Source organism: Heliangelus exortis, chromosome 14, assembly GCF_036169615.1.
Source record: "Heliangelus exortis chromosome 14, bHelExo1.hap1, whole genome shotgun sequence".
Classification (NCBI taxonomy): Eukaryota; Metazoa; Chordata; class Aves; order Apodiformes; family Trochilidae; genus Heliangelus; species Heliangelus exortis.
In genome coordinates this window covers 8,140,213-8,166,952 of record NC_092435.1, presented here as the reverse complement: position 1 = coordinate 8,166,952, position 26,740 = coordinate 8,140,213, and the positions used below count along the sequence as shown (strand labels likewise).

The 26,740-nt window shown below is 37.4% G+C and overlaps 1 long non-coding RNA gene across 2 annotated transcripts in view; it reads right to left on the bottom strand.

The window, feature by feature from the left end:
- Positions 1-8,766: 8,766 nt before the first annotated feature.
- The window catches only part of LOC139802562 (uncharacterized), a 34,396-nt gene continuing 16,422 nt past the window's right edge, over positions 8,767-26,740 (bottom strand). For both annotated transcript variants that reach the window (XR_011728689.1, XR_011728690.1), the window contains 2 exons: positions 16,818-16,955; positions 8,767-12,265 (listed from right to left, as the gene is read on the bottom strand). This is a non-coding gene — a long non-coding RNA (uncharacterized lncRNA). The remainder of the gene's footprint in view (positions 12,266-16,817; positions 16,956-26,740) is intronic.

Genomic DNA, 26,740 nt, shown 5'->3' with positions numbered 1-26,740 from the left:
GTGCCCAGAATAATGATGATGTACATTGGGCATCAGTAAGTTACTCCAGAACAAAGCTTGAAATATGCAATTTAACAGAACGTTAATTGAGCACCTGGAATGCAAAACAAGATGTACATACAGAACATCATAAAATATTGTTATCTTCAGAGGAACAGTTGGAAACTCAAGGAAGGCAGATAGCTCCCAGCCATTCCTGATCTAGGGAAGTGCAAGGCACACCATATCCATTTTTTTTTTCATGGTACTTCCATCACAGAGCATGAAAGTACACCAGAGATATACCTGTGGCAAAATATTAACAAACATTTTATCTAAAAGGAGCAGGGAAGGAAATGCAAAGGTTTCAGGTCACGTAAAAGAAATCTTTCAGTGCTGTGTTTAATCATACTCAGATGCAGAAGTACCTCATATTAAAATGAGTCATCTGGCAGGTGCAACATGTGTACTGCCACTGCTTTTCATTACACTGCATTTTCAAATATAAACTCATTAGGAAACAAACAGCCTCCTTACACAGCTGCTCCATGAACAGAAGCAACACTGCTGCAATTTATGCCTTATGAATACAATTTGTTTTAAGACACTGATGCTGAATGGAATCACTACTTTGATACCATCATGAGTGGTCCAGTGTGATTCTTAGTAAGTGGAAAATCTTTGTCTATATGCACCCCATCAGAGAAAAAAGATTACTATTGTTACAATTACATTCAGTATTTTGTGCCTTGGCATTTGTTCTGCCCTCTGAAATCAAGAGTTCTGTTAACTGTGATAAGTGTTGTATTTTGTGGTGATTTCAAAATAGAAGTTTCCCATACAATTTGCACTAAAGACCAAATTTGTCACAAGCTTACAGACGCAAGAGGTTGAGGGCATAATTACTTCTGGAAAAAGCAATGGAGACAGAACCTTGGAAGGTCCTTTCAGCACCACCTGCTGTCACAAAGCACTGATATTCCTCAAACTTCATTTACTTCTTATAATCATTGCAAAAATTGCACATGAACTCCAAAAAACATCTCAGATCATCATAATACTTACAGATTTGCAGTTTTAAAAGTTAATTTTCCCAGTTAAATAACAGTAGTGAGGCTAACAAACAACACCTGCTCTGCTAGACACAAGGCGAAGGGCAGAGCCGGCTGAGCACAGCACTGCTGCAGCCCCAACCAAACAAAACCCCAAACAACAACACAAAACCCCAACAGAAACACACAAAACCCTAAATCAAACACACAAAACCCTAACAGAAACACACAAAACCCTAGCAGAAACACTGCAAAACCCCAACACAAGGAAACAAAACGCAACACAAACAAAAAAAAACCAACCATCCATCAACACACATTTTACACATTTTACAAAAGAATCACTTTACTTTTAGTCTGGACAAGGTCCTCACAGAACTTCCTCTCAAGATTCTTTGAAATATCTGCACCTACCTCTGAAGAGCAACACGGGCGCGCGCTACTTCACCTCATGCCAGGGACATGGAACTGAGGCACCTCCAACATTCTGTGACCAACAATGCTCGGAGACAACTGGGGAGAGGTCACAGCCCCTTCCTGATGCACTTTGGACGGAAATGTTGAGGAATAAACTCACTCCAAGGACGAGGCCTCACCTTCCCCCCCCCAGCTCCGTCCTGACAGACCCGAACGCCTCCCGCCTCCTCACGTGCTTTGCACACGGCCCCACCGCGCACCTGCAGCGCAGCCCCAACCTGGCAGAGCTGGGGTGGGATGGGGTGGGATGGATGGGATGGGATGGGATGGGATGGGATGGGATGGGATGAGGTGGGATGGATGGGATGGGATGGGATGGGATGGGATGGGATGGGATGGGATGAGGTGGGATGGGATGGGATGGGATGGGATGGGATGGGATGGGATGGGATGAGGTGGGATGGGATGGGATGGGATGGGATGGGATGGGATGGGATGGGATGGGATGGGATGGGGTGGGATGGGATGGGATGAGGTGGGATGGGGTGGGATGGGATGGGATGGGATGGGATGGGATGGGATGGGATGGGATGGATGGGGTGGGATGGGATGGGACGGGACGGGATGGGATGGGATGGGTTGCAAGATTTGGACACCCACAGGTTGAGGGGTGCAGCAGCCGCTCGGCTTCCCTCAGGTGCGTGAGGGAGTTCACACAGAGGCTCAGTTTCAGCGAAGTCAGAGCACGGCTACAGCATGGATTTTGTTTCATGGCTGAACTGTTTGGGGCATAAAGTTGCAATACAAAAATTAAATGTTTTTTCTGTGAATTTAGAGTTTTCACGAGATGCAGAAAGTTCCGTTGTTTTCAGGCTGCAGTAATTTACTTGGAAGGGGCCTGCAAGAAGGCTGGAGAGGGACTTCTTGTAAGGATATGTAGAAATAGGACAGTGGGGAATGGTTTTAACCTGGAAGAGGGCAGATTCAGATGAGGAATTGAGAAGAAATTCACTGTGAGGGTGGTGAAACACTGACATAAGTTGCCCAGGGAAACTGTAGATGCCCCATCCCTGGCAGTGTTCAAGACTAGATTGGATGGGGCTTGGATCAACCTGATCTTGAGGAAAGCGTCCCTGCCCATAGCAGGGAGTTAGAACTACATGATATTTAAGGTCCCTTACAACTGAAACCATTGTATGATTTTCTTTTTACATTTATTGTGAAAGCACCATGAGTGTTTTCCAAATCATCAGCCATTTCCCCAGTCAATAAATAGCACTGTGAAGCTTCCCTCCTTGTGCACCAAAACTGGTCCCATCTTCCCAGTTGTGCTACTCTAGGAACTATAATTAGCTGGAAGCAGTAATAAGTGGTAAACATTTCACCATTAGGACAAAAAGCTTATGCCAAATGGGTAACAACTATTTGTGCAATGACGTGGTGGGCTAAACTCTGGCAAATGTTGTTTCAGAGGCAGCTGTGAGAAGCAGAAGTTCACCCCTCTGAGCAGCTGGAATCAAGTGAGTATTGTTTTGCCTTAATTCTGGCACCAGTTACCAACCCAGCCATTTGGCTTGGGACCTGGAAGCACGTGCTCTTGTTGGGGTGTACTTGTACAAATGAGTGAATGGAGTTACTGGAGTATGTCAGAAACATTTAATGAATAAAGGGGCATATCCCTACACAAATGAACCAGCTGTTCTGTCCACATGGTTTAAATAATTGATCACAGTACAATCACTTGCATCATTTCTCTCATAAATTTTTGAGCAATAACTTCCAGACCCACTGCTGACATCAGGAGAAGTCCTGATATTAATTACTGGTTAAGAGACACTAGCTGTAGCAGGGCTATAAAGCATTATAAAAACACTAGAGCAAAAAGCAAGCTTCATGCTTTCTGAGAGACACTAAAATCTCTGGTGCCAGTTCAAACAGTCTGCAGAGATACTGACTGAAATAATCTGAAGAAAAGTTTCTAAAGCAGAGTTTACAGGGTTTTTTACCCTGTCATCATATAAAACTATCAAGGAAGGCTTTCAGAGTAATTACACCATGAAAATCTAGCATGTAAGTTTTAAGACTTGAACATAAGGGGCATCAAAGCATTCTAAAGAACAAGTAGGGCTAGAAATTCGATCTAGTGAAAAAGCAGCAGTCTGGTTATGCATGAGCTGAGGTTAATGTCAGCCTATAAAGCAATACAGGGGAGCTGAGGCAAGAGCCATAACAGATTTCAAGAGTATTTTTGTTTGTCTGTTTTTAACTACTAAAATAGGACTTCCAATAGGCCAATAGAAATAACACCTAGTTTATTGATAAAAATATAAAGTATCTTGGATCATGATAAACCCAGTGCTTACAGCAGAAGCATGATGAAGCTTTAATTTCAAATTAAAGTCAAGGAATAGTAATTTTCAAGGAAGATGTGTGTGGAATATCTCCCAAGTGTGAGCTGTAATGATGCTTTTGCCTCAGGCAAATGACCTAGACCATTACTGAAGAGCAACAGGCACATGAACTGAAGAAGTACAGAAGATTGGAGTGTACAACTGTAAGAATCATCATGTCTTACAAAACCTTACCAGACCGATGTACAGGAGTTCACTTAGGTGAATTGCTTGTCAGAAGACAGATATGGATCAAAGTGTTAGAAATCAGATGGCAAGTGCAGGTGCTTCAGAATAATGTGATAAGATAATCTAATAAAATTATGGGGAGGAAGGGGCATATAAGTCATGAGATAGTACATTATGTTAAGAAACTAATTGAGACAATGCATTCTTCCCCCCTGCTCCCCAACAGCCTTTGTAACCATTGCAGCTGAAAAATCCAACAAGAGTAAGGAAAAAATACCCATTCCACTCAAAATAAAAAAGAAAATGTGGAAAATTCTGTGCAGGATGGAGGCTACAGTATAACAAGTGCCTTATACAATTAAGGCTTAATAAAACCCAAGGATGAGCAGAGTAGACTACCATTTGAAACTAATATGAAAGCAATTTCTTATGGTTCAAACTACATTTTAGGCATTTAATGAAGTTAGGAGGCTGAGCATGAACTCTGAGAGTACCTTAAGTGTGATACTGTCAGGATGTTAAAATATTTCTGCCCCAAATGTATGAGATTATAACATAACTAACAGGATTGTAACTAATAATATCCAGTAACACCATTTTAGTTAGGCAGACTGTATTCTACTTACTGTCTTCCTTTTTCAATACATCCTATTTTAGTCTCCTTGAATAAAGACAGACTAACCTAACTCTACCATTTCACAAAAATGCAGTGATTGCCTCATGGTAAGGGCTCAGTGTGAGGTTTTTCTGTACAATTCATTGTCACTCAGGACTTGCAGCATCCTTTCTCTTCCAAGCTGCAGTCCTTGGCAGAAATAATGTTTTTCTCTATTGTTTAAAATGTCATAGGGACGGTGGGAAAGGGAACTGTGTGCTGAAGTGGAGCCAGTTCTTTAATACTGATGGTGGAAAGTAATATGTTTATATATAACTCATTCTACTAAAACTGAAACTGCGTAGGAAGGAAAGGTCATTTCATAGCTGCACTTCAATATGCCTTTTCTCTCTGTTGATCTAAATCCAAAATTCAGTGCAGGTTTTCCTTAATATTCAGTAGTCACTGTGAGTATGGATTTGGAACTTTGGGCTGCTGTCAGAATCAACTTGTGGATTTATCACATCTATGATGGGTGGAAAACAGAAAAATACAGATTTAATATAGATTTGTCCTCTAAGTGCATGTGACTGCAACTTTACTGTGCTCATCTGGAAAGTTATACAATGTTTCAATTTCAGTAGAAAATTATAAAACACACACAGAATATAATACTAACCCCAACTTTTTGAGAATATAATGGACAAAAATACTTTCAGAAGTTTCATCGAAAACTAGGTTATTAGCAGATTTGTAATATTTTGTAGTATTTTATTGAAGTTATTAGAAGTGTACTGTAAAGGTTCCTTTAAAAGTAGTTTATTCTTGTAAGAAACTTTTCTCCTAAAGTAGGAGAGATAACTTAAAGGGCACGGATGGCATTTGGTTTATTTTATTATTAGGTACAAGCTCTTTAACATAAGTAATTTCAGATTTTACATAATTTTGTGAAAGTCAGAGGGCTCTTCTTCAGTTTGTCTTTTATGCACATTATTCCTTTCTACAGTGGAGTTAGAGTCTGTATTTTATAATGTAACTGAAAATCACTCAATTTTATCCCAGTGAAAGGATGGGGAAAATCTAGATTACTCTGTGTTTTTCTAAACTGAACATATTAAGGATAGCAGACAGGCATCCAATATAAGGATGAGTCCAACAGTAATTTTTTTTACCTCTTGAATTAATGATTCCCTTAATAGTCACAGAAGTGCTTTGTGGAACAGAGGAAGTGAGAACAAACACTGGGGCAGGTTTAAGCTCAGTGGCTGTAACAAAAATGATGTCTTAAGTACATTTGTATGATAAAGCTGACAAGAAAACCCTCTAAGCAATAGTTTTACTGATGGCACTGAGGAATAATGAAATTAAAATTAGAAATAAAGATTTTCCTACTCACTTCACTAAAACAGTGCAGGAGTGAGAAAGGCCATAAAACAGATGACTTTATGAAAACATTCCAGCAAAGGATATTCTGGAGGTATAAGTCCATGTATTTGTTAGGTATAGGTATAGAAACTTGAATATATTGAAAGCATTTAAAAGAAAGAATAATATATATTAAAATTTATAGTATTTTTTTCATGCCATGCATCATCACTGGATGCTTTTCTTACTTTCAGTAATTAAACAAATGCTGCTAGTTCTAAACTATTGCTACATTTTTCATACAGACATTGTAGCCATACCTTTGAAGATAAATTTACAATAATAAGTTTGTTCTTCTAGTTTGTTCTTCTTCCTCCAGTATATTACATCACATCATGTCTCTCTATCTGAATAGGGCCATCTTGTGTCATTTCAAAGCCTGCTTAAAAGGCCAGAAAGAATTACCATTTGTATTTAAAGGAGAACTATGTGTGGGGTTTGTCATCCAAATAACTTTACTGCTGTCCACAGAAACTTTGCCTACTGCACTTCCTGTTATGATTCTTTATGGCTGACACACAGGCCACTGAGTTCATTGCTATGTCTTGCTTTGTCAAATAAGTTTGAGATCAAATAAGAGAGTATGTCCAGACTCAGCAGTGGTAAAATTCTCCCTAATCCCTGCAGACATTTTGGGCTTTGAAGCACAGAACTATCTTTTTCTCATCTATTTCTATGATCCTTTCCAAGATGTACTTGATCATGTAATATTTGTGATGTCTAACATGTTTTACTTCTACAGCCTGTATTTCTTGCCTGTCAACAGGAAAAACAGAAGTTGTAAAGTGTTACAGATGATGAACATTGAGAGTAAACACTTGAGGATAAGACAGTGAAGCAATCTAATGAGTTTCACTAGCAATTAAACCTTGTAAGAAGATTTAAAACATGGAATTCAATTTTTAATGCTATGCATAGATAGAAGATCCATAGAAAACTGGAACATCTAATACCTAGGGCAAATCAAGATGAATAAAGATACAGAAATGAACAGAATACTCTCATTTTCCAGGTAGGATTTTCTGAGCAGTGGAAGTTGGCATCAGCTGAACATCTGGTACACTGCAAAGTGAAAATTAATGTTATTTTGTTCCAACAACATCCTCAGCTCATGCAATTCTTTTTACAAAATAAGTAAAAGGTACAACTTCCAGAATTATGGAGGGAATATTCCAACTATCTATTTGCTTAGATTCCATCTTCTCATAGAGCTCCTTTGATTTAAAAAAAAAGACAAAAAAACAAAACAACAAAAAAACATCCATCTAACATTAAGATAACTGGTGTTATTTCTCTCTTTTGAGTTTCTAGTCCTCCCTACCATAATGGTTTTAATGTGAAATCAGACTTTTGGGGATTTTTTTAGTATGGTGGTCTTTGGCTTTTTTACCTGGATCATCCATTTGTCCAGACACATTCAGAACTCCTGTAAATGCAGTCTGTCTGAAAAGAAAACAGTCTTTAAGTGATTTATCACACACAAAATCCTTTCTACATAAGTAAATAAATTCCTTTTTTTTCATGGAATTTCTCATGCAACTGGCACACGGGCCATATGTGTGTGCATGTGGAGAGAAGCCTTGTAGAGCTGTCTGTAAAAGCTATTTTAAAAATGGCTTTAATTGCTCTTGTCTTGAGAGATTGTTAACAGCCATGTTAAGGGACCTTTTTCTAATTCCACTAAATCACAAACTTCCATACACAGTGCTCTTATGATCTATTTTTGTACATCTTAAATCTTTCTGAAGTGTTTCTTTCCTAGGCTATTACCACAAGCAGCTAGTGGGGGAGCAGCTTGTTGTGTGTCTTTTTTTGTGGTAGCTGCAAGAGGGAAAAAAATACAATTACTGTTTCTGTCTCTGTGTACTGATTACTGCTTAATGATCATTACCTCCTATGTACAGACCAAAACATTTGTCAGAAAAGGCAGTAGCTTTCACTGTTGCTTGTGCTCAGTAAATCTGGCACTCACTTACAAGTATTACACTGGAAATAAGAGTTTCTGACACTTGCAAACATCTGAAATATTGCAATTGCTTTTTCTGTGTCATTTGGCTGCAAGTGAAGAAAATGACAGACTGAGGGAGTACCAATTATGAAAATCTCTAACCTGGTTTTGATAAATGTGCATAGAATAGCATTCACCTACTCTTGGAAGATTTTGTTTAAAAAAATAATTAAAAAAAGAAAAGCCAGCATCTTAAGGAGCCATATTTGTGTGGGTAAAATAACTGTTACAATAATGCATGGATCAGCCTTCACAAGAATTCCATTGTGCTGTGTCTACAGCACACTTAGTATAAGATGCAGCTTATTCTTCTAAGATGCTCAGGGTTTCTTTCAGTTTCTTGTTGGCTGCTCAGTGTTACCTTTGCTTTTGTGAGAATCTCAGTTCAAGACTGAAAACGCAACATGACAAAGTATTGAAAGTCTGGTTGGGTTGTTTTTTGGGTTTTGTTTGGTTTTTTTTTTTTTATTTTTTTGGTGCCTTTTTTTTTTTTTTTTACAATTGATGTTCTTGTTACATGAGATTATATATTGAATATGGTTTTGCCCTGAGGTGATGACTGGACAGTATTCTAAAAGGGTTTCATAGCCTGTATTTTAGGAGATAGAGGTGTATCTAGAAGCAACTCTCTATAGAAGGAATACATGCAGTATATTCATTCAAAATAAATGGTATTCAATTTAGTTAACAGTCAACTCACTTGCTTGAATGAAAGCATGCAGTAAGTGACTAGTGTTAGTTTTTTGGCAGGGGAACTTTTGAAAGATGAAAAAAAAGATCCAAGCTGCAGTGGGAACTTAAAGAATTTATGTTCTGTGACCTATGTTAGATGTTGAGACTTAAAGAGAAAGGTCAATAACTAGATTATATATCTTTTCCATTAAGCTTTTGTGAGGTTTCATCAGTGTAAACAGTGTTTTGGCTTTCATGATACAATTAATGAGTGCAGGAAATCAGTGCTGCTTTGGTCATCTTTGCAAATCTTTGCAAGCAATGTAAGACTAAGAGCTATAAATCTTTTAGTTGCTGTGTCAGATTCTACCAGAATCACAATGGCTTGAGATTTTCAGAAAAGATGAAGTATAGCATATGTCTTTAACATTAGTCTGCTCTCTCTGTCCTGGGACTCAGTTTTGGCAGGAGGATGCTATGGGATACATAAATCAGGAAAGGAACCTGTATGTCTCCTGATTGCTATGCCAGAATACTGCTGTCTCTGTGGTAATATGTTCTTTAATGCTTCATTGAACCTGTTCTTACAGAAATGAAAATGCATGTGTTTGACACGCTTGTGTAGTTGGTCGGTTGATCAAAATAGATTTTTCTTAGCATTTTTCTCTCATCTTTTCATGGGCCTTTTTATCCATTACTTAAAATTATTCTGAGAACAATGTCTGGAGCTTCTTTCTGAAACTTATTTAAATATGCCTGTATAATCTACACAGAGCAGTGTCTTTTTGGACATGTGATAAAAAATTAATAAGGCTTCAAATTTTTTAACAGTTGGCTACAGCTGCTGCATTTCTTCCTGTACTAAAATCTCTTAAAATCTCTTTTCATTTCTGTTCAGAAGGCAAATTACCTAGGAAGGGTAGATAAAGTAAAACTGGCAGGTCTAGTATTTCTTGATGAGGTGTGTTTGTATTCAAATATTCCATTCTCTGAGGCAACATATAAAACATGCATAATTTATTATAATGAGATTCCAGGAAGTACCATTCACAAGGGCTGAAATGTTTGGAAGTGATATGAAGGAATGTGCAGTGCAGGGCTGGCTTCAGATGGAAGCCTGTAAAATTAGTGTGGGAGTAACCTGTGTAGTCCAGGACAAAATACACCTGTTAAAATTGACATATTGGTATTACAGCATGGGAACACTGTCTTTTTTTTAACTGAAAAAAGCTGAGCCCTCTTTTACTTAATATTACAGGTAAACACTGAAAAGTCTCTTTAGTAAAGACTTATTGTCATTTTATTTCCAATAAAATGTGGCAGAAGATAGCAGAAGGAAGAGTATATCACAAATATTTTAGTGAGGAGTGGAAGGCTGAAAGGTGTTAGCAGAACTTCTCTGGCATTAGGCAAATAGTATGAGAAGAAAACAAATCATTTTTTAAATCTCTGTTTTCACAGTTTAAGAGCAGCATAGTTTTATATTCTGCACACTTCAAAATTTTGAATAAGCTTTATGTTATAAGAGGAATAATTATTTAGCTTAGAATTGTACTTTTTCAAGAATAATTTCATTTCAAAACATTTGAAATTGGTACATGATGGGAAGAAGTACCATCTTGTTGCCTAACAGTTACTAATACATTACTAGCATTCTATTAATTTATCCATCTTTACTAATAGTCTGAATTTCTGAGCAACTTTTAAAGAGTACTTAGGACAAGATATTATGTGATGTGAACACAGAATTTCACATGCAAATCAAACAATACCAGGATATAATTATGCTGGACAATCAAGCAGTAGAATTCCAGCCCTGGACAAACTAGAAATTCAAGAATGCAAATGAGAGATTTGCTACATGGGACACCTGGGGCAGCAGATGACAGGTAAATGAAAGGAGATGTCTTGAAATATGACTCCTCTCTTGAATGGAGGTGTCCTGCAGCTTGTACTCCATGTCACTGTGTGGCTGGACTCAAGCCCAAAACACCTCTGTGGGCTGACATTTCCACCTCCACTTCAGGCACACAGTTGAAAAACAACTTCTCACATGGGTGACTGAGTAAAACAGAAAGCTCTCTGCCTTTTTGATTATTGTGTAATGGTTAGATTACACACTTAGGAAATCCAGGAGATTCCAAGACTGTTGCAGCCATCACCCAAGCAGTAGGTTGAAGCAGTTAATAGGTACAAATGAATCAATCTGCTGACATCAGTTGGCATGTTGCTTACTCATGATTTAATTCCAATTGATATGAACTGATTTACCAGGAATGGGGTGGCAGAAAATGTTGGTTCAGTTTACTAGATCTTATACTGGGGGAAAGAAGCTAAATCCTGTGTGGAATGAATTAGTAGTTGAGGAGAATACTCCTCCATACCCTTCAGATTAGCCATTTTACTGCTTCTTATGCTTCAGTGTCAAAACCTTATGAGGGCAAACCATAGCAAAATGCTGTGTTTTTATTTTTGATTTCTGCATCAAGCAGCAATTAAAATTTTGACAGCTTAATCAGACAGTATTATGTAAATGTGTGGAAAATTACAGTAGTTGAAGTTTGAAGAGGGCTGTCAGCAGTGAAAATGTTTATAATATTTGATAAAGTTATGGCTTTTTTTGCAAACAAGTAAAAATAACGCATGTATCACTACACCTTTCCATACATTTAAGTTTTGGATTCTCAGTGAAGCTCAAATTCATCTGAATAGATTTTGTCTAATGAGTGCAACTAAACTAGATGGCCTAGTGCTAGTGTAATATACTTTTGTATTGATTTTGTTCAGTCTTTTTGGTTGTTGTTAAACAATGAAGCAAATGAAGGAGAAAAAAAGTTGGCAAAAGGTAGAGGTAATCACCACCACCCGAGTATCTTCAGCACAATGATTACTTTGTAAGATGTGAGGTGCTGCCAGCAGCGTTCTCTTGGTGCAGGAAAATGCACAACAGCCCTTGTGATGGCAGTTCAGATTACTGCTGGTTGGAGGTGCCACAGGGGCAGGGATTGTCCAGCAGCCTGGGCAGCAAAAAACATTGGCCCAGTTCTGAGTGTGATGAAAAGGCTGACTATTGTACCAGTGCTCACAGGGAAATTCCCTCATGGGATATTGCTATTGGCAGGAGAGTAACAGTACCTTAGGAGATGCTCTGATGCATGAAGTCAAGTAGAAATGCAGATTTTTTTTACTGATGTCCCATACTAGCTTATTCTTCATGTTGATTTCACTGCCTGGCTGAGAACGCAATAATTCAAGCTTGTGCAGCAGCTTCATCTTGATGAGGGGGTTATTATGCTGAGCCTCACTTGTTTGATCTGAAACAGGCAGAAGCATATGAGAAAGGTAGGGATAATTCCTTAGGAAGTGCATTAGCTTTGGGGGGCCCAATTTGTGCTGAAGGGATAATGCATTCATTTGGAAGCAAGCAGAAAATACAGAACTACTTATCTGCCTCTAGACAGTGTAGCTGTGTGGTTGTGTTGACATCACTGTGTTGTTTTTAATAATTCTTTCTTTGACAGGCAACAGATAAATGCTCCTGAAAAATGAGAACAAGTGAGCTTTAACTGAGATTCAGAAATAGCACTTTCAGTCAAAGAACCCCCATTGTGGGTTTATCTAAGGTTTATACAATTCAATGAAAAACTTAGAAAGTAATCAGTGGATGGAAAATAGTTGCAGTATATCCATCACTGGGTGTTAAAACCAAAGAAAGACATATGAGATGAAATTTTTGCTAATTTCACTGCAAAAAAGTAAAAGAATATGAAGGTTTTCATAGCAAAAGACATCCATGTTGCACTTTGGAACATCTGCTTGCACACACCAAAAAAATGGGCTGACAGTATTAGAGAGATCCAGTACTGTGGCTCAGAACTGTTCAACATAGGTTCATTATTTGAATAGTTCTCCATCCTGTTGATTACACTTTTTTTGGCAGCTCTGAAAAAATACTAGTTCATGGATTCTTTAATTGCATTTCAGCCTAGAAGAAGTCTGTACAGTGTAATTCAATGAACTTTGATTTTTCATTATTCCAAAATTGGAAGCTGAAAAGTAGTGAGATCCAGAGTTGTATGTCAGAGTGTCTTAAATCTGCATTTCCTGCATGTTCATTTACTCACTGGTAGTGTAGGGTATCTTCATTGTTTTGAAAGAGAAAATAATTTTTTGGTAGTGAGCACTAAAAGCAAGTATTTTGTGTACTGAAGTGCTTAGGATAAGCTTTTTTTGGCACTACACAATTTTTATAACTAGCCAACAGCTCTGTTAGTTTTGCAGTGTTGACATATATCAACAAAAATAGATGCAGACAGTCAATTATTTGAATTATGTCCAGCAATTTTGTGAAAGAAGAAACTTCAATGGAGGGGAACCATCCCCGTGCCAATTACTACTAAGCAGAGCTGCTGAGAGGAAGGGGCAACTCAAGTCAGTGTGGTTTTTTAGCTTTTTTGTTTGGAGTTTGTCTGGTTTCTCACATTGCTGTCAAAATTCATATGTATTAGAACAATAGATTACTTTAGGGAGGAAAAAAGTGCATTCAGTTCAACCTATATATTTGAAGTGAGTCCTGCAAAAAGCAGTGTAAAAAAATACAGAAAATACTTCTGCTGATTTTAATTGGGAAAATAAAAAAATCTGGATAGTGAGCTTACAAGGTTTCTCTGTGGTTCCAATTTAAATTTTCAGTTATGCCCTTTCTTATATTTAGGACATTTTATAACAAACATACACAGTGCATGAAAATAGATTTTCCTGCTTTCTGGAGTAACCGATGTGTACTCCCTTCCATGGCATGAGGAGGCTTTCACTGCTGCTTCTGTATAAACAGACCTAGGACTGATCAGATCAGGTGGGCTGCCTGGCCCTGTTTAGGAATAAAGGAAACATATGTACTTTATGGATTTTGCTTTCTCAGGCTACTTACAGACATTTGTGGTGTAATTTTCATTTTGATAACACATTCCATTTCCTCCACTCTTATAAAGTTGACCATTTCAATACATCATAAAGCAATTTTGCATCTAAATGCCTTCTGACCTTACAGACATGTTTTAAGGTGTCTACATGCTTGATTTACTATCAGGCAATGGGACTTTCTCTTCTTCATTACCAGGATGTTTTAGTATGTTCATAATTAAAGTAGCTGCATATTTTCAATCTTTTCTGTTTGGTGTCTGGAAATTAACATGGCTTTATGCCTTTGGGAGAATATAAGAACCTGGAACACAGTGATAACAAATTCTAACTCTAAATTTTCAAGTATAAAAACTGAAGGGTGTGCTTTCTGTATTAATGATAAAATATATTCTAAGATAAGTGGAACGTGGATGTATATTAAAGAAAATGAGTCTAGCACTCCTCTACGGCCTTATAATGCCAACTTTTATAGTAATACTCATATTCATTACTTGAAAGCCTTGATTTTTTTCATCAGAATGTTCCCATCTTTCACTTTTTTGTGCAGGTGTGAATGCATGCTAAATTTTCAGCTTACTGAATGGAAGGAAAAAAGCTGTATTTCTTGGTGTGGCAGTGGAAAAAGCTGCAATAATGTTCTAAATAATAGCTCTTCTTTATCTGTTTTTCTTTATTAAACTGAGAAAATAACTGCTCTGTGAATATGCACATCTCCTGCTCCTGCATAGCTGTAATCAAAATTCATTAGACATAGATTTTTTTCTGAACTGCACATGCAGAAGAAACTTCTGTCAAAGAGATCAATTATATCATAATTGATGGTATCACATCTGTAAATAGGATATGTCTTTTAAAAAACCAAAACCATTTCATTTGCATAAAAATATGACCTATACAGCTCTAATACATCCTTAAGATAATTAAATGAGAGGTAAATAGAGACTCCTTATAAAATTAAAGGGGTTTTGACCTTATTCTTGGGATGAAAACTAATCCAAAACTTGTTTCTTATACACATTTTGCATAAATATGAAGTGCTTTTAATTATTAAAAATTACTCCTGGTTAGTTATGTGCTTGTGTTCAAACTGACTCTCAAATATTTGGCATCCAGATTATTATTCCTGTTTGAGTGCCACTGCAGAGATTATTATGGAAAAACATAAGCATTCAGAAATTCAGGCTTTTGACTGGAATTTCACATTAACATGTTAAAATAATATTGTTAATGTTATCAAAGCATACACTGAAGAAAAATAAAGATACACTAACATAGCTTCTTCTGGTGACCAATATCCTTGTTTGAAAATGCTGAAAATTGTTTTTCCAGATTATGGCAAAGGACAAAGTTGTAAAACTCTCAGGTGTTCTTTAGCTTGTTCCAAACCAGAGACAATTGCTGTTTGGCTTCTTTCCTGATTTTCAGATTCTTCACTATTATAATCTAGCAAAGCAATCTGAATCAGCGTTTTGATTATGGAAATTGTTCTAATAATAGTCTTTTTATACTGAGCAAAATAGCAACCAAAGTACTCTCAGAGCTTTTGTTTCTATGAGCCTTATCTTCCCAGATCACACGAATTTCCTTCTGCAGGATGAGGATAAAGGCATTCCATGGCAGTGGTGGTATTTAATATTGCCTTTAAGAACAGAAATGTCTAGCTAGAAGCCACCTGAAAAAACTTCTGCAATGAGGAGAATACTGTAGGCTTATAAAAGGAAGACCATTTATTTAGACAAACAAAAAAAAAAAAAACCAACAACAAAACTCCCCAAAAATCCCTGATTGATATGAACACAGAGGTGCACGAGGAGGCAAACTGGCAGTGTTGTGTATTTTATCCTCTTTCTCTGTGATTCATTGTTCACCTCAGTGTTTAAAAAAATATCTGAACAGAGTAAAGGAGGCTTTAAGAAAATTATTGGTAATAATATGATTTAGGGACATGCTATTAATGATTATCTCTACTCATTCATTCATTATCAAGAACCTTTAACAAGTCTACAGTCCAGGGTTAAGATAATTTTCTTTCTACGTTTTTTTTGGTTTTATAGTTTTTTGGGCATTAATGCTTCCAAATCTGGCATGTAAGTCTTTTCCAAAAAAAGATCTTTGCTGTTCTGCCAACTCTGTAGCTTAGGTGACTTAATATTAAGATAGGAAGGTCCTTGCTTATGTCCTTTAGCTGGAATGCCATTCTTGTGAACTTTAGGCCAAGCATTTGTGGCTGACTTAGAGATGTTTCTCTTGGCTTAGTCCACTGAGTGTTCCTCTGTTATCTCAGTCCTTGCAGTCCCTGTATGAGAGGGACTGCTTGAAGTGGCTTTTCTGCCAAACCTAATTGCTTCTTGTTTGGGATGGGAAGTTGGGACTGTGAGGTGTCATTCTAGCCTGGTCTACACTTCTAATTATTTTTCACCTGGGAAATAGGAGAGGCTATTTTGTTATCCTAACTTAAAAACAATCAATGAAATTAAAATGAACTGTCACCTAACAGAAATGCAAAAGTAATTTGCTTTAGTCAGCTCCCTGCCCTTGCTCTTCCACAGATAACCATTAAGAGCTCCCTGCCATACAAGACTCTTCTATTTATCTCTTTATTTCATCTCCTGGGAGTAGTGTTGCCTCCTGATTCTTTACAGACTCTGCCAGACTTACCTCAGTAATTTAAGATTATGCTCATGACTTTCACCCTCAAAAAACGCCTTAAATATTTCTGGCAGTCAGAGAAATAAGATATTGGGTAAAAAAAATCCCGACAAACTACTTTTCCTAAAAACAGGCTCCAAAGCTCCAAAGATAGAATAGAGAGATAATCCTATTTCAGGTTATTAATTATGCCTTGTAAGCAATGAATCAAATCACTTTGCTGTATAATACAATTACTGCTGTAATTTGTAGTCATTACAGTTTGCACTGAGGTGTAATTGTATAATTCATTTTATGCAGGTTATTGACAGAGAAGGTCTTAACAACTCCAGCCTGGAGACTTACTGTGGGTTTACTGCAGCTTAATTTGCAGGTGCAGCAAAGACCTAATAGCACAGTAAACCTAATAACTTTTTGTGTCTACCTCTCATAGAGACATTCAGATTTGAATCATGCACTAAAAAAAAGAAAAAAAAGAAGATAAAAAAGAAGAGATTCCAGGTAGAAGCATTACTTACCAGCTGCACTCTTCCCCTTATGGCCCATTAGGTTGTGTGGTACCAGTGCCACGTGGGTTGTGTGAATTCCTCATTCCCTGGTCAGCTGTATCTTCATAGCAGGTTGTCTGAAGACAGCAGGTGGCTTTTCTACATGGACTGAGTTATTTCAATGAAAACTTTAGTATTTTGACATAGCCTTCTGCATCTCACTAATGTTTATTAAACGAATTGTGATTTGACAGAAACAGATTTTTAAGTGTTAACTTTTACATCTAACACTGAGCACAATAACTGCTGGTATGAATTCAGGAGCTGTTGGTGAACAGAAGGGATGCTCACCTTGTCCTCTCTGCTTCCTCTGTTACTTTCCTGCTAGCTGACATCTGACATATAATAAAATACAACAGCAAATAAGTCATATTCCAGCTGTTGCTTCAGTTGGTTGTTGGGTTTTTTTCTAATTCTGTGCTGAATTTATATCCTGCATGTTATGCATGGTGGGTTTGGGGAGGGGGTTTTGCCTTTGATGTCCCTCTTTCTGTTAGCTCTATAGTATTCTAAGAATAATTACAGTTACTCCAGCTCCTTCACAAGTAATAGTGATGTTTTTCCTTGTGTAGTGTCTCTTCTTTTAAACTAAAGTGAAAGATAAAGTTAAATGAGCAACAACAAAAAAGATTACCTTTTCTGAATGCAGTGTTCTACATATTAAAACATACAGGCTACACAGACATCACTTTAGAAGATTTACATAGGTAGAAAACTGTTCCTATGGAAAAAAAAGTGAGGAGTTGACTCTGAAAATCTGTCATGTGCTGTGGAACTGATATCCTGACAGGTTTTGGCACTTATTCAGCTCTCAGTGGTAAATATTTATCACTTGGTTTAGATCACTTTAGTTATATAACATTCCTATAAATTTTATTTGAAATATGCTTTTTTGGAATATGCTTTTTTTCTTACCGGAGTTTTGGCTGCTTTGGGTTTCTTATGTAATCCAACAGTTTATGTTTCAAAATGTTCTAAAAGTGTAGACAGTTACTTCCAGAAGCTTATAAATAGGCCAGTCTTGGACCAATTTTTTTCAGTCAAATTAAGATTCTGAAGTTTGAAAACTCCCTGAGTTATTCAGACATTATTGAAATTTGTCATCATGGAAAATCAGCTGTCTTTATACTTACCCTAAATTTATCTAAAAAAAAAGTCAGATACACATGCATAATAGTGAAGTTTTAATTGTTAGAAAAGCAGGAAAAGAACTTACTAGTGAGATCCGTGCATGTTACTACTTGCCTACGTGTATAGCACAAATAAAATTGCACATCCACTCAGTAGGAAGCTGCAATATATTCAGAAAACCAGAAAGTTTTCAGTGATAATTATACTGTGAGATTCTCTCTTCTTGAATAAAACCTTAGAATTCCCTTTTCTATCATTCCTGGCAATAAGCCAAGAGTCTCACAAGTTGGAAAAAGAGGGGCTTTCCATTATGGAAAATCATTGGAGTAGGAAATGGGAGAAAATTATTTCCAGAAACTATCAGAATGGGTTAAGGATCTAAACCTTAGAAAAGGGAGATCTGATACAAATGAGCTGAGACCTGGTGAGCTTCTGATGGAAGTTGCCATTGTTGCAACTTGAAAGAGTGATTGCTCATCACCTCAAGGACATTATGCAGACAGAATGTCTTGGCTGAGAGCAGATGTAAGAGCCAGCACTTGTCAAAGAGACTGTACAAACATTTTGGTTACCAGCAAGGGAGAAGAGCTGAATCAGTGGCCATCAGCATCCTGCCTTGAAATACATTCTGTGCACAGGCCATTCTGTCATGGAGCAACACAACTGCCCTGTCAGAACAGTGCAGAGATGCTACTGGGAAAAGCACTGGAAGAGGTGGGGGGTTGAGGAAAGCTCTGATAGCAAAATCACAGAAAATCGCAGGCATGCGAGGGAGGACCATTTGCTTTTGGCCATCAGCAGTGTTTCCAGGGTTGTTGCCTCCCTGCTGAAAGCAAATCCTGTTAAGATACAAACACAGAGGGGCAGTGAATTCAGTCAGTGTGCTTGTCATTCTCTGGTTCAAACAGTTGCTGTAACCTTGCTGTTACTCATCATAACAACAAGATTACCACATGAAGTAGGATTTACATATGATAACATAGCAGAGGATTTCCAGAGGACCAGATAGCTTTATCTTCTGCAGAGGTTCCTCAAAACCTTAATTTCATCTTTGTTCTGTTTGCAGTGAGTGCTCACAAGGGAGCAGAGCAATGGATGAGTATCTTCCAGAGGTAATTGTGCAAGTAAAAAGGTTATCAGCTGCAGCTGCATGTGGCTGCCTTCCCTTTGGAGATTCCACTGTCACACACCAGCAATCTGCTGATTAAGCTGCTCGTGCCAATGCTATCTCATGCGTCTTGGACAGAACTGAACAGTTTCAATACTCACTTTTTGCCTGAAGTAAATTAGTGAGCTTTGAATTGAAACCCAGGAAAGTAAATCGAAAGGGATAGGAACCTCCTTTTACTGATGGAGCTGAAGCCTTAAAAGAGTCAATGGGCTCCTTGGGCCAGTGCTCACAGCAGCCACTTCGCCAAGCTCAGGATCCCAAAGTGAAATGCACTCTCTTTGCTTCCATAAGTGGCTGCACTATCCATGATTCTGCTCATCTGGAGTCAGATGCTCAGTTCACTTGAAACTGCAGGGATAAATAAACTGCATCAGATACTTACAGATTTTTATCATATATTCTTTTCTGATCTATTTGCATAACAATTGAAAAAGAAACTTCCCTCCTTTGGTGTGATGCATTAAAACGTGTTATATTGCAGGAGTTCTAGTTCTCTTGTTGCCAATATGACCTTCATGTAAATCCAAATAAATCCTGCTACATGTAGCATAAATTAGTCCTTAAAGGATACATAACTTCTTATGCATCCAGAAAAAAACCTGGTAGCTCAGTTTTACCTGAAGAATAGCTACCTCATGGGAGCTACCTACCATTTACATAAAACCCTAATGCTTTACCTTTATTAGCTAATAAATCACATAAATTTGACCACCTTAAGCCTGGAAGAGCAGTCCTAATTGAGAGCTCTGACAAGAAATATTAAAGAAAGAAAATAAAGAAAAAGCAAACGGGATGCAAGATTTTTATGATGATGATGCTCCTAGATGTAAGGATCTCTAGATAGTATTTGTCATGGCTTTATGATTGCCATTTTGGTGGCACTTGAGTGCCTTACTGACTCTAATGGAGGTGTCATTAATATATTTCACTTTGCCAACAGAAATCAAATATGTATTTAAAGTAACCTGAGCAAGGACTCCTGTATTTGCAGTTGAGCAGCTGCTGAACATGTCTTCTCATCACAGGCCACTGTCCTTTTCCTTCCACTACTCATTCTTGTGATAACTAGAACCTATTTTACTGAGGAAGTCTCTTCCTGATCCTTCTCTCTGTTCTACCTGTCAAGGTGCCATGAAGAGATCCAACACATCTCCTAGGACCCTGGAACTGTGACCTTGGCTTATCCCAGCTGTTTAGTTATACTGGAATATTGAAAGAATAAGCTCAAATTTCCTCACAAATTACAATATTTAGAATTTATGTATTTAACTTTCAATATTTTTAAGTACTTTGTGAGTTATGACAGTATCTTTATTTCCAAGTGTGGCTTTTCCTGAAAAATGAGCACCAGTGTAAGCTGTAAGGGTGGGAGTTACTGGTGTTACTGGTGAAAATGCTGGCTGTGCTTGTAACCTACTGTGAATACAAACTTTCACAATACATTTATGTTCAGAATGTATGTGCTCAGTAAGGGAAGGATGGCAGAAAGAAAACTTTTTCTATTTGGCCCAAGCAACTGTATTTAGGAAATTTATATTCAAGATAATGAAAAAATAACATTTTCTGCTTAAGCTGATACTATATGGAAACTATAATTCTTTTTTCACACTTCTGTCATTATTGAATATTTGTTAAAATTGACCATTTTAACTATGTTTCCATGCATTGATTATCTCCAAATGCTGCCTTCTGAGAGTTATATGCTGTGTCTTGTTTGCATGAGACCTCTTCTTTAAGCTACTCCTGCTCAGAAAAAAAAAATCTTTTAAAAAGTTGTCGTAACGACCTGCAAGAAAATAAAGTTACTCTGTTCTTTTCCTTGATGTAAACTTTGTCCCCAGAATACAGAATTCAAATTGCAGTGCCTCAGAAATTCTTTGGAAAAAAATAATGGCAAATGTTGCTATGGTTACAGAGCAGTCCCATTTGCTTTGCTTTTCTGCCTTAGTAATGAAAGTGGAAAGAGGGGTTTTTATTCCAACAATTTGTATGGTGCGTTGCAGGGGACATGCACCTTCCCCTAGTACTAATCAAACAGTTTTTTAAACTAGAATATTTTGGGGTTTGGTCTTTTCTGAAGTTTCTTTGCTTCCTTAATAAAGCTGACTAAAAAATTTGCTCTTAAAAAGCTGTAGTGAAAAGAAAATTTCATTCACAATTCAACTTGGATGAAGGACAGGTTCAATTTCCAGCCTTCCTTGGGTATAAATACTCAGGTATAAATACTCAGGTTGCCTTGAGTTACCTTAGTTTATTGAGTTGCCTGAGCCTCAGGAGTAACTGGCACTACAGACTTTCTTTTTCCCCCTAAAAAAGATCAAAGCACAAGATATTCCTAAGATTTCTTAAGTCCATGTGGAACAGAACAAAGTGGTGTTCTAGGATGTCCAGTTTTACCCCAGTCAGTTGCTTGTTTTTTCCTTCATAATTTTCTGAGCACCTTTCAGTTTCTTCTCCTTCCACTAACACAAACCTCTGCGAACCCAGAAAAAAGCCTTTGATGCTTTGTTTCTCAGAGACTTTCCTAGGCTGACAAGAAGTTACTAGCATGGCTGAATTTCATGTTTGGGAAAACTCTTCTGATTTTCTTATCAACAAAGCATCGTCATCAGCTCTTCCTGAGGATGAAAATACATTTGGGAGCAGCTGCTGCCAGGGTAGTGCTGCTGAAATGTTCTCCTGGGGACAATAAGCAGCCTCTTTTAAGGTAGCAATGATATGGCATAAATGTACTCTCTAAGGACAGAATAAGGGATGCTTTTCCCTCGAGGTTGTTAGGATTCTGCTACAGAAAGCTCACGATGAAAAGATAATGCAAATAAAAGCTGCTTGTCACAGAAACACACAAGATCATGTAGGGTTGTGGGGTTTTTTTCTCCAAAACCTCATTTAGGAATAAAAATAGGGTCCCATTTTACAAAAGCTGAAGACCTAGACTGTTTTACACAGCCCTATTAGGAAAAGATTTTTTTGCTGGCTGCCTTGATAGTGTATGCATTTTAGGTAGGGATGCCAGCACAGCTATCATTAAGGTTTTTTGATACTTTTTTTAGTAATATATAGTTCTCACTGGCTCATAACTTCCCCAAGCAGATACATTTATTTTTCTATTCTAAATGGCTTTTCTAGATTCTTATACATACACACAGAAAGATATTCCCTCTAATGTTTTGTTTTACTTCAGCAAAAGTTGTTGCAGATGTCCCTGAGAGTTAACCTGAGAAAGTGGTGTTCTCTTGTTCTAGTGAATTTCTTTTAATTTGGATCTTCATTCTTTTCAGCCTTTGCTTTTTGGAAGACTTTGGTGCAGAAACTTAATTTGATGGCCTTTAACACCACTATGCCTTCATTGACCCTATGAAAACCTATCCACATGTTCTAAATCACAAGACCTGTTAAATCTGTTAATTCTTAGAGAAGTAGATTGCCATTGTAGGAAAGGCCTCCACAACTTTTCTTGCCTGGGCTGACTGGATATTGTCTGTTCTCACACAGCATCTACATGACCAGACTCTTAATGAACTCTCTCTTCAGACTAACCAAGCCTGCACCAAGAGCCACAGCTTTGGGAAGTGAAAGGACTGGAAATCTGCCATCCAGGAGCCCAACAGCTGCTTCGTGGGGCTTAGAGCTGGAAGGAGGGGTGAAGAGAAAGGGCTTGTGGTTAAAACTGTGAGCTTGTGTTTGTACTAATCCCCTGCTGATATGATGGGAAAAAAGACTATGGATAAAATGAGCATGGCAGTAGGGCAGGATCTGCTACAGAAGCCTTAAAAAGCACCAGGTAGTGTGACTTTGGTCTGGGAACATGAGCTTTAGAGCTGAACAGCAGAAAAGGACATGAAGGAGGGAGTGATGGAGTTAGAAAGCTTGCACAGGTTTCATGGCATTTGCTGACACAACAGAAGTGGTGAGATCAGAGGACTTTCTGTGATGTGTAAACATGTGAGAGACTTTTGAGCAATGTAGGGGAAATTTTGCTTTTTTTTTTTTTTTTTTTTTTTTTTTTTGCAGTGGCAGTTAACTGAGAAATGGGGAGGAATTGAGGAGAATAACTGCAGAAATTTTAGAAATGGAAGTTAAAGGGTGAGAATTCAAGAGCACTGCATTTACGAAGGTGAGGAAAAAGGGCTGAGAGGAGGTTGAAGATTCAGGAGGGGAACGCGGGGGACCCTGGAGACTTTCAGACTGCAGTTGGCAGAATAAAGATTAGGAAGGGCAGAATAAAGATCAGGAAAGAACACAGCAGAAAGACTCAAGTTTCAGAAATAGGAAAAAAATTATCCACACTTCCCACTGGAGTCTGAATTTAAAGCTGGACAGTAGCAGACAGATTAGGTGCTAAATGCATCAGCCTGCCCACGTTGCCTGTCCAGAGGGCTGGTGACCAGTTTTATTATTTTGCTGCTAGAGGAAGAGTTGGATTATTAGCATCTCACGTCTGGATGTGTTTCTCCAGTGAGACTCAAACTATAAGTTCCTTAAACTTGTTCAAATTCCGAAGTAAGCCAAATGGAGTAGACATGATACTGCTTTGTGTTTATACTGACTGAACCCTCAAAAGCACAAAAATGGACATTGGAGCCTTGATAAACAACTGAGGACCTAAATACTTTATTGAAAAACAAATTAAAATAGTCTTTAAGAAAAACCTTTTCCATTTTTGTCCAAACACTACTGAGGGTGCTTTAAAAAATAGATGGTTTTGATTTATATCATCTTACCAAGTGACTCTGCCAAAGAATTTGGGCTCTATCTTAAGATTCATATTTTAAAGATTCTAAGTAATTTAGGAGCTTAAAGGTCCTTTGAGAGAAACAGTAACTGGTGCAAGTTTAATTTTTGTGTTTCTGTGAAATTTATCTTCAAATATTTGATTGAAGCCTTGAGAAGTATCTCTTGATTTCACAAGAAGTGACATATTTAATTAAATTGACTTAAAATCTAAAGACATATATGAAGAATTGTCTCAGATCATTTAAATATGGGATGGGGTAAGATTGTATCTATTTGCATACTGTATTACTGGATATAAAAAGCCATTTTTCAAATAAATGGTAGTTCTGAATCTTCTGCCCATTTATCTGTGTGAAGATCAAACAGAGACTGAGCAGTTTCCAGAATGCTTCGACTTCCTACGCTGTGTTAAAATATTTTAGTTCTGTCTGTCCAGTGTAAGTTACTAGAGAATGTTTTGTATTTTAATTGGTCTCTACTGGTTTTATGCTCAAAGGACAGTTTCTTCAAGATAGCAAGCAAAACTCTTCTAAGAGAAATTGCGATCAATATCTAAGATGAGTTTGTTAAAGGTTTGTTATCTTCTCTGTCCAGCTCAGTTTAAAGTTTCATACATTTTTTTTTCATGATAGTAATTGAAATAACATTTTTTTTATTAATACTGCACTATGATTTTATTTCCTTTGTTATTTACCATAGCTTACTTCTATATAGGATAGAAGTAACTGACTGAAATTCAAGTTGAAATCCTTTGCCAATTCTAAAAAATCCATGGAATTCCCACCCACCCCAAAGACTGAATTTAAAATTGTAAGAGCAGTGCCTATTATTGCTGCACACTGGATGCATCTACAGACAGCTATAAAAATAACATATTAATGCCTTAAAATATCTTCCATTCAAGACTTCACAGCTAATAAAACATGTGTCCTGCTAACAATATGCTACTGCTGTCCAAATACACAAGTTTATTAAGAACAAATAACTTTCCAAGTGGTTCTTTATTGCAGGTTTTGTTATTTGTATCTGCAGGTATCTAAAAACTGCCAGGAGTTTGTGCATGGCTGTCATTGCTCTTCATGTCATACCTCACAGCACCCATTCCCTGACAATGAGAACAATACATTTTTGAATTTTTAGATGTCCACTCACTAAAATAATGGGTGATTAGTGATTATTGATTCCTACTCAGAACAAAGGGCAATTATTCATTGATGTAGTTGATTCAGCCCACTATATAATTATGGAACATGTACTTTGAGTAAGTTTTTAAGAAGTGGAAATTAAGCTGTAGCAAGGGAAAGGGGGGAGTCTGCATGACTTCAGATTTTATTGGCAGGTGAAAACTCATTAAAACTACACATGCTTGAGGAGGTTGTGTGTGTATATATATATATATATATTCTGTACTACTATTAAGACAATTCTCATACAAATATCCCCATTTCATCTGTCCAATAAATGGTGGTCTTGGAAAATAATGTGGTTCTCCTCTAGGCAGCTGTACAATTCACTGTTTCATGCTTCCTTTCTCTTCATGCTATAAAGATGAAGTCTATTGCCTTAGACATTTACAAATCAAATCTTTTCATATGTCACTAACTGCTTTTAGAGAAAAGCACAGATGTAAAATCCCTGCTTGCTTCCAAAGGGTGGCCAGTAAATTGCCTACTGACAGCAGGGCTCAGTGCTCTTCAGTCAGAACCTGAGCAGTACTGCAGTGCTTTCCATGGACATGTTTGTTTTTTTTTTTCTTTTGACTATTAGAAAACAGCATCACACTTAAATAATGTAAAAGGGACAAAAACTGTGTATCTAACTTTTTACTTGAAGTCCTGCACTTCAGAGCAAAAAATACTGCTCCATCCTCTGCTCTCTATGCAGCTTTGTGGAACCTTTTTGGGGGGTGCTAGGGCCTCCTTTTGGGATTTTTTTTTTTAATTTATTTTTTTTTTTGCTATTTGTAGAACTATAAGTATTTTTTTCTGGTCCATACCAATAGGAGAAGGACTGTACATTTTGAGAAGTCCACTGGAAGAGGCAGGACAAGATAGTGCCTGAAGTTCAGTGGTTTTTCAGAACTTGTTGCTGAACATACACTTGCATAAGGGTTCAGCACATTAAAATCAGTTTCAGGTTTTTTAATTAGAAGTAAAATATAGAGATTCTGCCTCTATCTTCTCTTTGTGAGAGCAGATAGAAAGGAACACTACTTGAATGCTGGTTTTTTCTCAGGTCTGAAGTTTTAATGCTGCACAGCATGACTCCACTAGCAGAGCAGTTAAAACAAAAGCTACAATGTCCATTTGATTTTAGCTTAATTCTGAGGGATAGAGCTTAAACCTTATACAACACTTACAGTGATCTTTACTTTTATCTTCTGTTGTAACAGAACTCTTACACCAGTTTGAAGCATTCTAAAGCTTTAAACTGAAAAGGATGTCAATCCAACAATTGGTAAGCTAATTTTTGAGCCTTTCAGCACACCTGGAATTGCTTTCAAGAACTGACCTGTGGTGCAACATTTTTGAGATACAGAGATAGGAGGTGGCACAGAGATGTCAGTTTATAAAGTTCTTTCCTCCACAAAAGCACAAAATATTACAATTTCAAGTGATAAGAGTGGGTGGTTTGGAGTTTTTTTCAATATATCAGGAAACATTGAGTGACTCCAGCATGGGTTTCCTCTTCTCAACAAGATCATTTGAAGAAAAATAGTTGTGCTTCCAAAATAACACTCTCTCCTATCACAGAACTGCTGAATACTTCTTTCTGCTACAAGGATTTTTATGAGAGAGGCACAAGACTAATATACAAACATCAAGGACCAGGACATGATAAACCTGGCTCTGCT